The sequence below is a fragment of the Pteropus alecto genome, unplaced genomic scaffold (assembly GCF_000325575.1).
Source record: "Pteropus alecto unplaced genomic scaffold, ASM32557v1 scaffold5, whole genome shotgun sequence".
Taxonomy (NCBI): Eukaryota; Metazoa; Chordata; class Mammalia; order Chiroptera; family Pteropodidae; genus Pteropus; species Pteropus alecto.
Window position 1 is genome coordinate 26,512,356 of NW_006441953.1, and position 15,206 is coordinate 26,527,561.

At 43.9% G+C, this 15,206-nt stretch overlaps 1 non-coding gene across 1 annotated transcript; it reads left to right on the forward strand.

Annotated features, from left to right (window-relative positions):
* The first annotated feature begins 14,830 nt into the window (after window positions 1-14,830).
* LOC112485738 lies at window positions 14,831-14,949 on the forward strand. Its single transcript, XR_003048523.1, has one exon. It is a non-coding gene; the product is annotated as a 5S ribosomal RNA (ribosomal RNA).
* Window positions 14,950-15,206: the final 257 nt, after the last annotated feature.

A 15,206-nucleotide genomic window follows, 5' to 3' on the forward strand; every position in this document is an offset into this window, starting at 1 on the left:
CTCTCCCCGCGCTGCCCATTTAGGTCATCCTCGATTCGGATGGATGTCACTCTTGATAGTTGGCAGCGTGACAGTGTTAAAAGAATGGACAACTGGGGATAAAGAATGCCTCGTTTAGCTGATTTAGATGAGACATTCATCGAAATTTGAGGAAGTTAAGTTTTAAATTGCTTGGCAAACTTCTCGCCTTTTGAGTCTCCCATTTCCTCACCTATAAAATTAGGGTCTTTGTGTGGATGTCTAAGCTCCCTTCTATTTCAAACATACTCCTTACTCTATGGTTCGGTTGTATTCTCAGCCCAGTATTAAGAGATGAAAGCAGGAACCCCCTGCCTTCCACTCCCTACTGACTCTGGCCGGCAGAAGCATCCAGCAAGCATTTTCCTACCTGCAGTTGCTGTTGGGTCAGCAGGCTGTTGAACCACGATATCAAACTCCAGCCAGATGATCCCCTACTGGGTTTTTAAATCAACATGGAACAGTTCTGACCCAGTGCGAGGGCGGCTGAAATTGACAATCCAAGGGTGGCTGTGGGAGGTGGCTGAGAAGCACTCTCGATAATCAAAATGAACAAAGATGTTCCTTTCATCAAGGTATCAAAAATAAATCTAATCCACGGGTTGTTTTTGGAAGAACACCATCTGACCCTAATCTTATTCAATCCCACATTCCACTGTTCTTCCCTCCCTGGCTTGGCAGCTGGCCACAGGGGGGAAGTGAGCCGCTGTGGGTTATAATCCGTCAGGCTCTGCATTTAAATATTACTCGCCCAGCTCAGTTCAAGGTACAGGTCATCCCACAGTATTAAGTTAAGTACACTGGGAAATACATTATTTTGGGGGTCACCAGGGTATAATTCAGTGATCAACAACAGGATTTCCTGGTTGATAGATGATTCCACAAGAGGTTATAGCTCGCCTGCCCTCGAAACGATAGCAATAATCCTCTACATTCATATTCTGCTCTGGAGTCTTTGAAGACTTTTCACATCCATTATCTTCCAGGGCATTCTCAGTGGAGTTGACCGAGCACAGGAGAGGGTTAGACATGGGCTAAGGCACCTATTTCTCGCTGTCCAAGCTGGGTTAACTTGAGTACGTCACAGCATCTCTCAGATTCTCAATTCATTAACTATAATCAGAAACGCCAATAATATCTGCTTTTTAGGAAATCAAGGAGATCAAATCGGGTGATGTTTGTGCATATGTTTTTTAATTAAATACCATAGAAAAGAACCTATTAGATGTGCACTATAGAAGCAAAATTAAAAATCATGAAAACAGGTCCAATTTACCTTTGAACCCTTTAAAAAAATACATACTGAGCTAAAACAGTTTTTAAATGGTGTTCTTTATATCCTCTTTTGACTGGCACTCATTCATTGGCTACTTTCGCATAAATACTATAAAGCTCCATCTCTACCTCCCAGGAAAATTAAGGTATATAAAGATATAGCTACATCTATGACTTTAGATAGAGAATAAAAATGGAGAAGAGAGGTCAGTTTCTCAAATGCTAGATGTCAGTGGCTGCAACCGATGTGATTTTATTAAAGGAATCCCAACGAGTGAGATTCTACTGGACCGAAGTCCTGATATAACGGAGCTGTATCAGTTGTCAGTGTCCTAAGAAGTGGCGGCAGCTAGACATATCCTCTCTCTAATTCTGACCACGACCCTACAAGGTATCATTATCATCATCGACATCATCCCCATTTTAGGAAGGGATAACTGAGGCTCAGGAAGGTTAAGAAATGCGTCCACGACTGGTAAAAAAAACAGGGGCTCACAATCATATACGCCTGAACCCGTAGCCCTCGTCCATGACCTGCCCTGTGTGACATGTCTCCTAAGCAGAGAATAGGGGAGCCCTGGAATAGTTTTTGTTATTGTTGTTGTTTTGCTTTTGTTATTATTGTTGTTGTTGTTTTGCTAGAGCCTGAAAGACCAAGAGAATGAAACAGTATGAAGAAAACCAGTTCGTAAGGAGATCATAGCATGAACACATTATGAATATATATATATATATAGCTTTAGAGACATTGAGACGTCCAGTCTAGCTAGAGAGGCATCTGGTAGTGGGCTGATCATTACCAGAATTTTTGACATAGTCTGAGTTTAAATCTGCTGAAGGGAAGGCGGACAGATGACTTCTTAAAATCCCACCTCCAAGAATGCCCAACTCTTTACTCCTGCAGCCCTCCCTGCCATCACTTCAATGGCTCTGTTGCCTCCAGTTGCCCTCACCTGCTTCTGACTGAGCTCCAACGTAGGTTTCATATTTAGAATATGTCCTCGATTTTTCATTAAATGGTGAATGAGACCATCTCATGGTATACCAGCACTCTGGTTTGGTTGGGTTTGGTTTCCTTTTCTGCCTCTAGGATAGAAATAGCAAACTCAAATGCCAATGTTGGCAGAACCCCATGACACCGCCCCTGAAAAATATCAAGTAGAGCATTGTGCTTGCAAGCTAACACCAGCTGGGAAGCAGTGGACTTTCTTGTTCCATTTTTATATTGATTACGATGCCCTAAGATGCTTTACTATATAGCATTCATGTGCAATAAGGTACAATCATCAAAAATACAAGAGATGGACGAATGAGAATAAGCATGACAGAGGGAAGTGAGACGAAGGCTCTAATAAGTAGTAAATATAAGCATATCTACACCTTCTTTTGTATTAAAAAGAAATGCACTGTCAATAAGTGGGTCTATGACTTCCACTTGTATTACGTAGGGTACCTGGCTGTAAACAGGTGAAACTGACTCTGCCTATGGTTCTTTGTATTTCTGTGGTGTCTATGGTAACTTCTCCTCTTTTACTTTTGATCTTGCTCATTTGAGTCTTTTTTCTCTTTTTTCCTTAGTGAGTCTAGCCAGAGGTTTGTCAATTTTATTAATCTTTTCAAAGAACCAGCTTTTTGTTGCATTAATTTTTTCTATTGTCTTTTCATTCTTAGCTTCATTTAATTCTCAGGCTTTTATTGTTTCCTTCCTTCTTCTGACTTTGGGTTTCATTTGTTCTTCTTTTTCTAGTTCTTTATGATGTAATATTAGGTTGTTTATTTGGGATTTTTCTTATTTCTGGAGATAGGCCTGTCAGACATAAACTTCCCTCTTATTACTGCTTTTGCTATATCCCAAAAGTTTTGATATGTCATATTGCCATGCTCATTTGTCTCTATATATCTTTTGAGCTCTCATATTATTTCTTCTTCGACTCAGTAGTTCTTCAGTAGCATGTTGTTTAATCTCCACATATTTGTGCTTTTTCTCACTTTCTTTCTGCAATTGACTTCCAATTTCAAAACATTGTGGTTGGGGAATATGTTTGGTATAATTGCTATCTTCTTAAATTTGTTGAGGCTGGCTTCGTGTCCCAGCACGTAGCCTGCTCTTGAGAATGTTCCATGTGCATTAGAGAAGCATGTATATAATCTGGTTTTCTGAAACGAAAGGCCCACCTTGAGAATATCATGCTAAGTGAAATAATCAGACAGAAAAAGTCAAGAATCGTATGATTTCACTCCTATGTGGGATATAAAACTGAAAGCAGCTAACGAACAAATAAGAAAAAAAAAAAACCTCATAGAAAGAGACAATAATACAGTGGTTACCAACGAAAAAGGGGATGAGGAAGGTAGAAAAGGGGAAAGAGGTTCAAATATATAGTGAAAGAAGGAGGTTTGACTTTGAGTGGTGAACGCATAATACAATATACAGATGATGTATTATAGAATTGTGCACTTGAAACCTATATAATTTTATTAACCGACGTCACCCCAATAAATTTAATTTAAAAAGTTTTAAATCAACTCTGCTTAATTTAATGAAAGTATTCTAGTTGCTCTGAGGATCCGAGAAAAATTCGTATCATGAACTCAGGATACGCTAAGCATTCATTCATTTGTTCATTCCACACATATTTTTGAACACCTACTTTACCAAGAATTTCTCTAGGTGCTAAAAATGTGGTGGAGATGGAGTCTAGGATCTGGTGGCCAAAATTAATGAACACATTTTCGGGACACAGCTGCTAGATGCTCACATCCTGGTGCCTTCCGTCCATGCGAGGCCCTGTTCCAGATTCGATTCCCACGAAAGAGTTTGAATGCCCCAGCTTAGAGGAAGTGCCCACCTTCTCGGCCAGTGTTACAGAGGAAGGGGAAGAGCGAGATTTTATAACGAGCTTTAATGGACCACCTCGAACATATCCACAAACAGTGACGAAAAGTATTACCCGAAGGAAAACGTGTTTTCACCAAAAGATGGGGAAAAGGATTCTGAAAAGGAAAAGATAATTATAATTCTCGACTACTGTTCTACCTCAAAGGGTAGAATGAGATCACACATACAAAGACATCTATACACTCTCAGGCACAAAAAGTACATGTTCGATAAGTAAACAACAAGAAAAATAATTTGAAAACCCATCTTCTATTCAACTAGACATCTGGCTGGTTTTGTTAGCCTACAGAGGTATGGTCAACCTGTGAGAATTACAGTATCAGATTTAAATTATTTATGAAATTTGGGAGAGCATTAATAAAAGTATCTAAAATGAGGAAGTGTAAGTTCTATTTTTCCCCGTGCTGGTTAGACATCACTTCAATTGGTTGAACATTTAATTAGCACACGCCACATGCCAAATCCTTGGAGTGATGTACTCATATTTTGAGATCTCAGCACACGATATCCTAGAGTGGAAACAAGTAGATTACGAACAAGTCTAAAAACTATGACATATGTGAGATGGTTAAAAAAAATGGAGACATCTGGCCTGAAATCACAGTATTATGCACATAAAATTATATGCAACTCTAGTTGAGGCAGAGCCCTCCTCTTGAAAAGGAGAGAAAGTGTCAGGCCAATACCTCGTGGCTTCTAGAAGAGACATCTTTGAGCCCAGGGCAGGAGAGTGACTTGAGCGCGGATGGCTTTGCCGTTAGCTAGAACATCTACTATGTTGTCTTTCACAGAAGAACCCCAATGTGTCTCGTCTTTGGACTGGAAAGTATAAAACCTCTTGCCTAGTATCTCTAACTCTAAGAACTTAGGAATGAGTTTTCTTCTGAGCTGCACCGAGAGAAGAGAGAGTACAAAGGACTGATGTGGACAAAACACATCCTTGAGCCTCTCCGTGTGGCCTGAGTTTTCTCACAGCGTGGTAAGCTGGGGCCCAGGAGACAACCAGGTGAAGACTGCTTAGCATTTTATGATCTAACATTAGAATTCATGGAGGGTCACTGCCCCCACACTCTATGCATTGGGATGGAGTCACTAATTCAAGAGGAGGGGAGTCAGCCTCCACACCCCAATGAGAGAAATGTCAGAGAATTTTCAGACCTGTTATAAAAATCACCACAGTCTGGCCTCTAGCTGCACATATTTGCATCCCTCCCACACAAATATCACCTGAGACATCTCTGTCTTCCAAGCGGTTGTATTTATTATTGCATCAAGCCCAAGATTTAATCACCACATTTCTATGAAATGGAAATGACACTTTCTCCAACGACATCACATGACTTCACTAAGGATCACGGTAAGTGTACGTGTACGCACACGCACACACACACATATTCATCACGTATACAATACACACACATAAAATCATGACACCTTTTTCAAAATAGAAATTGTTAATTATACATAAAGCACCTCTATTCATGCAATTTTTATGTCTCCTTCTAGGTAATTAATTTTATGAAAATTTACAATCCTCGTTCTCCTGCTTGTACCCTTTCCCATACACACTACGCTTTTAGTTCTCTTGGGAATATAAAGCAAACAATTTCACCGAGAAATTATATTAAGAAGCTGATTAACATTAAACATCGTGTGACATAAGCATCAAACAAGAAGTGTTGTTTTTAGACACTGAGATTTTCTAGGCAACCTCCCAGTGCTAATACGTTTAACCTCGACCATTGATTTCTCGTTCTGAGATGGCATTTAAGACATTGAAATATGTCTCCTTCTGAATCTGCCTCCCAGCATTTCTGAAACTTCGCTATATTTTCCTGAGTTTGGGCAGTAGCCAGAAAAACGTCTACTCTGAAACAAAGATGGCTGGTTATTTCCTCGGTATCTATTTTCCCATTCTCCTGAATAATGAAGATTTTAGCTGGGCACAGGGCCATCTAGCTAAAGAGTTCATTTCCCAATTTTTCTTAAAGCTGAGTATAACCCTGTAACTATATTCTGGTCAATAGTATGTGAGTGGAAGTGCTGAGTTGTAAATTCTAGGTCAGGTTCTTAACATACATTGAGCATATCCTTTCTTTCTCTTTTCCACTGCCCGTTGGGTGGAATGTAGATGTGATAGTGGGAGCTACAGCAGCCACATTAGACCCTGAAGCGGGAACTACATGTTGAGGACGGCAGAGCAATAAGTAAGCCTGTATCAGCTTGACTTGATATAGTTGACTGCTTATTCTCAAACAGTTACCTAAGAGAGAAAGGTTTTTTGTTGTTTTTTTTTTAATCTGGCTTGACTGTTTATAGCAGAAAAAAGGAACAGACTCATTCAGACCCAGGCCCACAAACATTTCTCAGGTATGCTTAGCAGTGGCCCCACCTCCATTTCTTGCTCTATGATTTCATATCTTCCTGCCCTCCGGAAAGTCATAGGCCGCCCAGTGGCTGCTGCCTACACTTTATCTGACCCTCATTTTCCACTAAACCGCTCTCAGATTTTCCAGAGGGAAGGAGCTTAACAACTCTGTCGATTGACACTTTATTCCTAGTCTGTTTGTGTATATAATGGATCCTCCAAAATCCTGTCAACGGGAATAAGAGTGAAAATACTTACAACTAGAAAGTTCCAGGCAATACGCAATCAGAACGGACACCACTCGACAGTAACCACCTAAGCCACTGTCCTTCCCAGCAGCACAGCCATTGGTACCTACCTGCCGATTCCTGCGGAGAACGCCCGCCTCCTGGCCTCGTCAGTTTTTCAGCCCCCACCCTTCTTCATAGTACAATACTGGCGTAGAGATTAAAAAAGAAAAGAGAAAGGAAGAAAACGGTGACATTATAATTAGAAGATGGATGTCGTCCTTGATTAAAATATCCCAAGGTGTGTGGCCATAAAATGGGCCATCTAGCTCTAGAGTTTATCTCCCCATTTTCCTAGAATATCTCTTCTAGGTTCCATTTCTGCCTATGGCATTCCCAGACACATTTTTTATATACTCAGACTTGCTACAGACGACTAACGATAGCCCTTGTGCTCTTGGTTTTAAATCGTGACTGGCACCTCAAGAAACTACGCTCTGTGGTGACAAGCGATCCTGCAATTAGCAAAATACTTCAATGCTCAAGTGGGAATACAGCGTGTGCACAAATGAGGCTCACTCTATGCTGAGCCGTAACAGTCTCAGCAGGACAAAAGGACCAGCATCGTAAGGAATGGACATTTCATCCTCGATGACATGATAGCTATTTTGAATATCTCGATTTAATTCAACTACATAGTCACCAAGTATGTCTCCTGCACCAAGTACTGACTCTACCAGGTGTCAGGGAGATGAAGGTGACAAAGACAAGGTCCTGACTTTCAAGTGAACAAACTGATGAACAAGAAGCCTGTGATTCTCTGTAAATACCATAACAGGATGTCTGGAAAGTTATGGGAATGCAGATGAGGCAAGAATCCCCTCTGCCTAGTGTCGAGCTGCCTAGAAAGGTTCAGGAAAGTCACAATAGAGTCAGATCATAAAGGGTGAGCTGGTCCTCACCAGGCAGACAAAGAAGGGAGAGCACAGAAGAGAATGGAATTAACAGAGGTAAAGTCTTCGCGGATGGGGAAAGGCTTGGTATCGGGGGAGGGCTCCAGCAGGTGACAGAGCCACAAGGTATGTTCTGGAACACTGGTGCAGGTCAGAACCCCCAGGAGCTTATAGGAAGTACCATGCCAGCACCCACCAGGAATATCAAATCAGAATTTCCGGAAGTAGATCTGGGCATTGACATCTGTAAAACCTCCCATGGAGATGCTAATGTGCAGCCAAAGATAAAAACCACTGCCCTGGGTCAGACCTAGAAGAGCTGCAAATGTCACTCTAAAGAAGAACTATGCTGCCCTCCAGGCCACGGGAATCCTAGGCAGTCCTGCCTTCGGCATCTGCAGGTTTAGATGACAAACACCTGTGTAAGGTTGTGTGATACCATATGGCCAGGGGGTAGCAGATAAGTGACCAAGGAATTCATGTCCTGGAGAAAATCCAGTATCTCGATGACAGACAGAGCTAAGTTCCCCTGGGAGAGATGAACACCCCAACCTGTCCTGTGAAACTGCCCTACTTGTAGCCAAGTAGATTCCATTACCTTAGATTGACCTAAAACATACATTACTTTCCTGTACCTCAGTCAATTGCTTACCTTCTCCTAAGATGATGGCGAACTCTTGTGATTGGGAAGCGTTAAAATGAATAGCTAGCACTTTGATAGCGCTTACTCTGCGTTGGGAGGGTCTGAGCATGAGGGATGTAGTACCTGTAATTCTCGTCACCTCAGAAGGTAGATACTGAACCCCATGTCCCAGATAAGGTGTTTGAAGCAGAGACAGGGCTGGGACCAGGGCGCCTCACTTGCCTTACCCTATCCAGCCCCACTAAGAAGGGCCTGAGAGCAAGAAGGTGGAAGAGGCAAGAGCCTAGCCAGGGAACGGTGCTCACGACTTCCACTCGTGGCCACCACCACGGTGCCTCTTCTGTGCTTTCTGTCTCTGAGGAAACTGGCACAATGCCAGGCATATAGCAATGAAAGGTGGAGGTAGGGAGAGCTGAGGAGGAGAAAAAGGTAGAAGACGAAGGGAAAGAAGGAGAAAAGAGGGAGGATAAGAGAGAGAGAGATGCTGTAAGGATTTTCAATTTGGCAAAAAAAAAAATCCTCGTCACTTTTCCAGCATGTACCACCCCAGAAAGCATCTCAGGTCTGCTGTATTAGGACTGATTCTCAGGGACGCACAGCGGGGAGGTGTTTCAGGTCATACCCTGCTGCCAACGGGACAAAGAGAAGAGGCTGGATGCGTCGGCCAACCCAGAACTGCAGAAAGAAACCGTAGGAACTTGGAAGTCCAGGAGGTCTCAAGACGACTCTCAGGCTCAACGACTCACTAGAAGGACACGCGGAATCCAGCACACCTGCGAGACTCATGGTTACGGTGCACGGCAGAAGAATTTAGAAACAGGAAGGGGCACGGGGCAGGGGCCGAGAGAGCTCCAGGTGCGAGCTCCCCATTGCACTCACGGGCAGAGCTTCCTTCTCCCAGCAACTGTATGCGGCATCACGCGCGGAGCCCTGCCAACCAGGGCGGTGCACCTGAGCCTTCGTGTTTAAAATTCTTATTAGGAGTTGGCCACACTGACATGGCTGGCTGCCCGCATTGATGACCTTAGTCTTCAGTCCCTCCAAAAGGTCAAGCTCATGTTGCATGGCCCGAGACTCCCACTGTTAAGAGTAGACGACCTGGTGTGGCCCAAGGCCTCCAGGTAAACAGAGAGAACATTCCAAGGGCTCAGAGGTTGTTTCTAAGCAGCAAGTCAAGGGCTGTGACTTTCTGTGGGAAAGGTCAGTCCTTTACCACACAGAGCCAGCCCCACCTTGGAGCTCAGAGAGGGTTTACGCCCTGATGTTACAACTTCCTGGCTGAGTGACCTCAGACAGATTCCTCGAGCTTTCCGAATTTCCTTCGATTCGCTTGTAACCTGAATATAAATGTCAGATAACTGTAGGCAGGATAAAGTGAGGTTAAGTGTCAATAGGATGTTACAAACTACAAAAGTCGTAAAAAGTAGTTATGTCCTGCCTCGATCCAAAATGAACCAGAGGTTGTTCCTGGGGGAAGGTCATAGACATTGCAATACCGGGGACTCACGCCTCAACCTAGAGAAATCCCATTTCTACAGGAACACACACATCGCTTCACTCAGCATTTATCGGGTTCCTATGTGGGCCAAGTCCTAGAGATGCAGGAATGAGAAGGTTATGCTTCTGAGCTTTTTTCTCTCCTAACTACAGCTTTTGTTTAAAAATACTCTAAATAATGTAACAGCAACACACACACACACACTTATATGCTTAGGACACTGCTGTCACTTGGTATATACTTCAACGCCTGGCATCAGACAACTTGGAGGAGGTGTTTTAAATACACTGTGCTCCCTTGCAGATGTTTTGAAAGCTGCTGGTTTCCAAAATTTAAAAGAAGCATATTTTTTTTTTTTGATGCTTTATATCTCGTGGAACTCAAAAACCCCCACCCAGTCTTCAAGTCTTAAGGCCTATGTAGTCAGTGGTATGAATTCACTGATCCAACCAGTTTTTATCAAGCACTTGCTATGTGCCATCAGTGTGGCAGGCACATAGGAAAAAAAAAAAAATTAGTGAGCAAACAGGCTCTTACAATCCCCACCTAGATGGAACTAAAATTCTTATAGACTCAGAATACCAGCTTTAGACAGTTATGAACTGAGCACAAATTGCTTACCGACTGTGAGACCCGGGCACAAACCCATGGCAACCTGTTTCATCATTTTGAAATGGAGCTAGTAATACCAACCTCCTGAGCTTATTGCGAACATAAACTAAGCGACAGCAGGAAAGCACCTAGGACAATCTTGGCTTACAGAAGCTGCTGGACGCGTGTTATGTCCCCCTTCCCCTTCTGCTGTATATTTCCGGGACCCCGTGCTATCTCGACTATAAAAACAAGGGAAGAGAGGCACTATTCGCTGTTAGATTAATTAGAGGCACGAAATGCTCATCACTGGACAAACTCAGAAATAAAAGCCACATCTGGTGTTTTGACCAGATTACCTGCCACTTCGCCCTTCCCCATACAAAGTTCAAGAAGGCAGAGTGAGGTCGAGGGAAAGATTCCAGGCCGTGGTCGAGGGACAGGATCTTAATTCTAGCTCCTCCGACAGTAGCTGCGTGGCTTTGGGCGACTCGCTTTCCCTCTCTGAGTCTCCATTCCCAAACGAGGGGCTGCTCTGGAGGGGTTTTTTTTAACTACCCTGACGTAAAGCCAGGGCTGAGAATTTCTGGGTTTCTCCTTCAGCTCTACCATCCTAGGACAGAGCTCACAAACTCAAATGCCTACAGAGACCAAGCAGGTAATGTAAGTGTGAAGCCAGGTGACGGTGGCGGGCCCACGCCCACAGAGGGATGCCCTGTGGCAAACACAGTACTAGATTCCTGCCAGACCACTGCTTCCATGCGGGGATGGGGCTGGGGGTCCAGGGCTGCTGAATCGTCCTTCTTAGCAAGAAGCTGGATATCTTGGCGGGGGGAAGGGGGTGCAGGGAGGAGGAGAATGCACACACAAAATCTCCAACATTTTAAATGGTGGCCCAACTGTCATTTTTTTTTTAGCTTTATTTTAATGTTGTACTATAAGCAAAAACAAAAATTGAAACATAACCCCCAGTCGGAAAGCAATTTGTGCCCTGGTAACCCCAAAGGCCACTAGTCACTGACCCCTATTCTCTGAGACTATGCACAGACTCAGTTCTTGGCACATGGAGGCCATGATGAAAATGTGGAGCTTAGAGACTGCGTTCCTTCTTTTCTACATATTTTCTTATACCTCTGTTTCTTTACCAGCCCCCTCCAGGAACCATTTTAAACGTTTTCCCCGTAACGAGCCCCTGTTAAATTTGAATCCCACGGATATGCTGTGCATCTGCTTGTGCACTCTATGCGCTTTATGTATAAAGAGAGCACAGTGTCTTCACCAGCCCCCCAAAAAATCACTTTTTGCAAATGTAAACAAATTGAGCGCCTTGACCAGGATAGGGAGGTTTCTAAAGTCTGTTCTTGTGTTCTCCGCCATGCGCACCCCCACTCCATACTGCACCCCTCTCCTTCTAAAAGAGAGATGGAGCGAGGCAGGAGGACCATGATGTGCTGCTTTCGGGGACCGCTCACCCTCGCCGAGCCTGTTCTCACCCCACGCTGACCTCACAGAGCTGTTGCAAACACGGAGTGACACCAAGGCTGGGCCAGAGGCTGGGGGGCTGGTGAACGCTGCGCTGTGCCACCCAGACCCTCCCTCTGGGAAGACTTTGTCACTGGGGGTGGGCCGCCTTCAGCTGTCAGCCTCTGGGGAACTGTCTCAGGTTGCTCATAGCCAGTGATCAATGAGGCCACTCCAGTGTGCCCCTCGGGTCTGGCTCAAGCTGTCGCTGGGCCGACACCCTAACGACCTCTGCCTCTACCCACTCCTTCCCCTTCCTTGTCCGCAGACCTGGAGCCCAGGAACACACCTGTGTAAACATCCTGCTCGTCAGACTCCATTTTGGAATCTGCTTCCCAGGGAGCAGTAATACAAGCGGTAATACAAAGGGAATGTTCGATGATGGGCTTCTGAACCTTCAGGCACTTCCACGTGCAGCGTGAACTGAACTGGCAGCTGGAGTTGTCCGGAGTCCACGTTGGATGTGCTCGACACTAGGACTTCTGACCACAACGTGGAGCCCACAGTCCAGAGCCGACCAGAGAGCTGACTCAGAAACAGGGCCTTGTGTAGTGTGCTTTCTCTGTTTTTTTTTTGTTGTTGGTTTTTTTTTGTTTTTTTGTGGTGCATCCAACACTTTCTGTTTCTGCTCCCGGAGACCCACATAACTGACTCCCCTAAGTGATTGTCTCTCCCTCAACGTGCAACTGAATCCGTTCATCTTTGTTTGGGATCACTGTTTGGTGACCTTTATTTCTTACTACTGAACATCACAGATCACAGGAGGCCCATCGCTCTCACAAGCCCATGACCTTATGTCACTCTTGGGTTCTCCAGGCCTCTTCTGGGAGCTAATGAAACTTGTCTATCCTCTGTCCCAGACATTCTGGCTTGCCTACAGAGTAAATAGCAATCAGAATAATACTAGTTATTATATTTTTTAATTATAAGGCTTCCTAGATTCTTTATGTATATTATCTTATTTAATCCTCAAAACAAATTCATGATGTAGAGATTATTATGCCCAGGGTCCAGGTTAGGAAAAGAGAGGTGGTTGAAGACACTCGATAGCAAAAGAGCAAACAATCCAATTAAAAAGAAGCAGAGAATCTGATTAGACATTTTTTTCAAAGACAACAGACAAATGGCCAACAGGTACATGAAAAGATGCTCAATATCACTAATCATAAGGGACATGAAAATCAAAACCACAGTGAGATATCACCTCACACCTGTTGTCATCAAAAAGACAAGAGATAATGTGTCAGCAAGGATGTGGAGAAAGGGGCATCCTTGAGCATTTTGGTGAAAATGTAAATTGGTGCAGCCACTATGGAAAATGATATGGAGGTTCCTCAAAAAATTGAAAATAGAACTAGCATATGATTCATCAATCCAACTTCTGGGTATATGTCCAAAGGAAAAGAAAAAAAAAATGTTCTTAAAGAGACATCTGCACTCCCATATTCATCGCAGCACTATTCACAATAGCCAAGATACAGAAACAACCTGTGTCCACCAACTGATGAATGGATGAAGAAGATGTGGTATATATACACAATAGAATATTATTCAGTCTTGAGAAAGACATCCTGCCACATCGTCACCACAAAAGAACGAACGAACAAATGAACGAACGAAAGAAGAAAGAAAGAAAGAAAGAAAGAAAGAAAGAAAGAAAGAAAGAAAGAAAGAAAGAAAGAAGGAAGGAAGGAAGGAAGGAAGGAAGAGGAAAGGAAAGGAAAGGAAAGGAAAGGAAAGGAAAGGAAGAAAGAAGGAAGGAAGGAAGGAAGGAAGGAAGGAAGGGGAAAGAAAGAAAGAAAAGAATAGAAAAAAAGAAATGGTAATTATGTGACATGATGCAGGTGTTAGCAAATGCTTTGGTGGTAATCATTTTGCAAAATATATTTTGCAAATCAGCTCATCGTACACCTTCAGTCCGATGACTCGGCACCCCATCTCGTCATGCACGGCCCCTTGTGTGACTGTCCCTCTCAGCATCTTCCTCAGGAGGCTGGCCTCCTGACATCCTCCAAACAAGCTATTCTCAGCTAAGGGGCTCCTGGCTCCCGGTGGGAGGCCGTGTAACCCTGCCCAGGCCAGCCTTGTGTTTTAACTGGCGCCTCCTACCCCGTGCTAGTGGGCGGGAAGGCCTCCCCATGCTCAGAGAAATCCCAGTTACCGTATGGACACGACATGCACCATTACCTTTAATACTTAGTGTGCCTCGGTGCCAAACCCACTACTTCTGGACTGTGAAGTTTCTCAGACCAACTTTTCATTTTTAAGAAGGCACCCAGCATGTGAACATTCATTATTTTATTCCTACTGAGTCTGTCAAGGGCTGTTTTAAAAGCCAGCATGAAGGGCCAAATAATAGGCTTAACTTTGCAAAGGGTCATGTAAATGGCTCATTGACACATCTCCCAGGCCTGGCAAAGCCGGTAGCCAAGCTCCAACAGAGCCTGAAAATGAATGTCCCAGGGCTCTGGTTCCAGGGCTCTGAGCCGCTGTCCCCCCGGCTTGGCAGTGCGGCTGCTCTCTCAGCCCAGCTCCCTTCTTTCCACGCCAGTTCCCTCGTCTAGCGCATAAAAAAGGAGAAGCGACACTTCAGCCCTTGGCTTTCTCCAGGTGTGACTGTCGATAAGATTCACCTGAGATTTAATAGCGCGGGCGGCCATTTTCCACTGGTCAGCCCTCATTACACAAACACCTGCGTTTGGGGCAGTCGTTCATGGAGAAGGAGCCCGCCTGCTGCCATCACCCAGACATCAGTCTCGCTTTCGCTGTGTGTCCTCAGCACATGTCCTAACTTCTCAAGACTTTCATTTCTCTTCTGGATATTAGAATATTAATAAGTCTACGGCCATGCCACCCTGAACAAGCCCGATCCCATCTGATCTCGGAAGCTAAGCAGGGTCAGGCCTGGTTAGTACTTGGATGGGAGACCACCTAGGAAGACCAGGTGCTGTAGGCGTAAAAAAATAAAAATAAAGAATAAAAAATAAAATTAAGGGATTGTAAGCTGATAAGGTCCTGGCAATCTGTGAGGTCAACCAAGGGTCGCCTTGCCTAAAACTAAATTAATTAATTAATTAATTAATTAATAAAACAAATAAGAATATTAATAATATCTAGGGGTTTTGTGTGCCATTGAAAAGATTAAATAAGTTAACACAAAGTGTCTAGAAGTTTCTCATGGACCTGATAGCTTCTGGGTATTAAAACGATGGT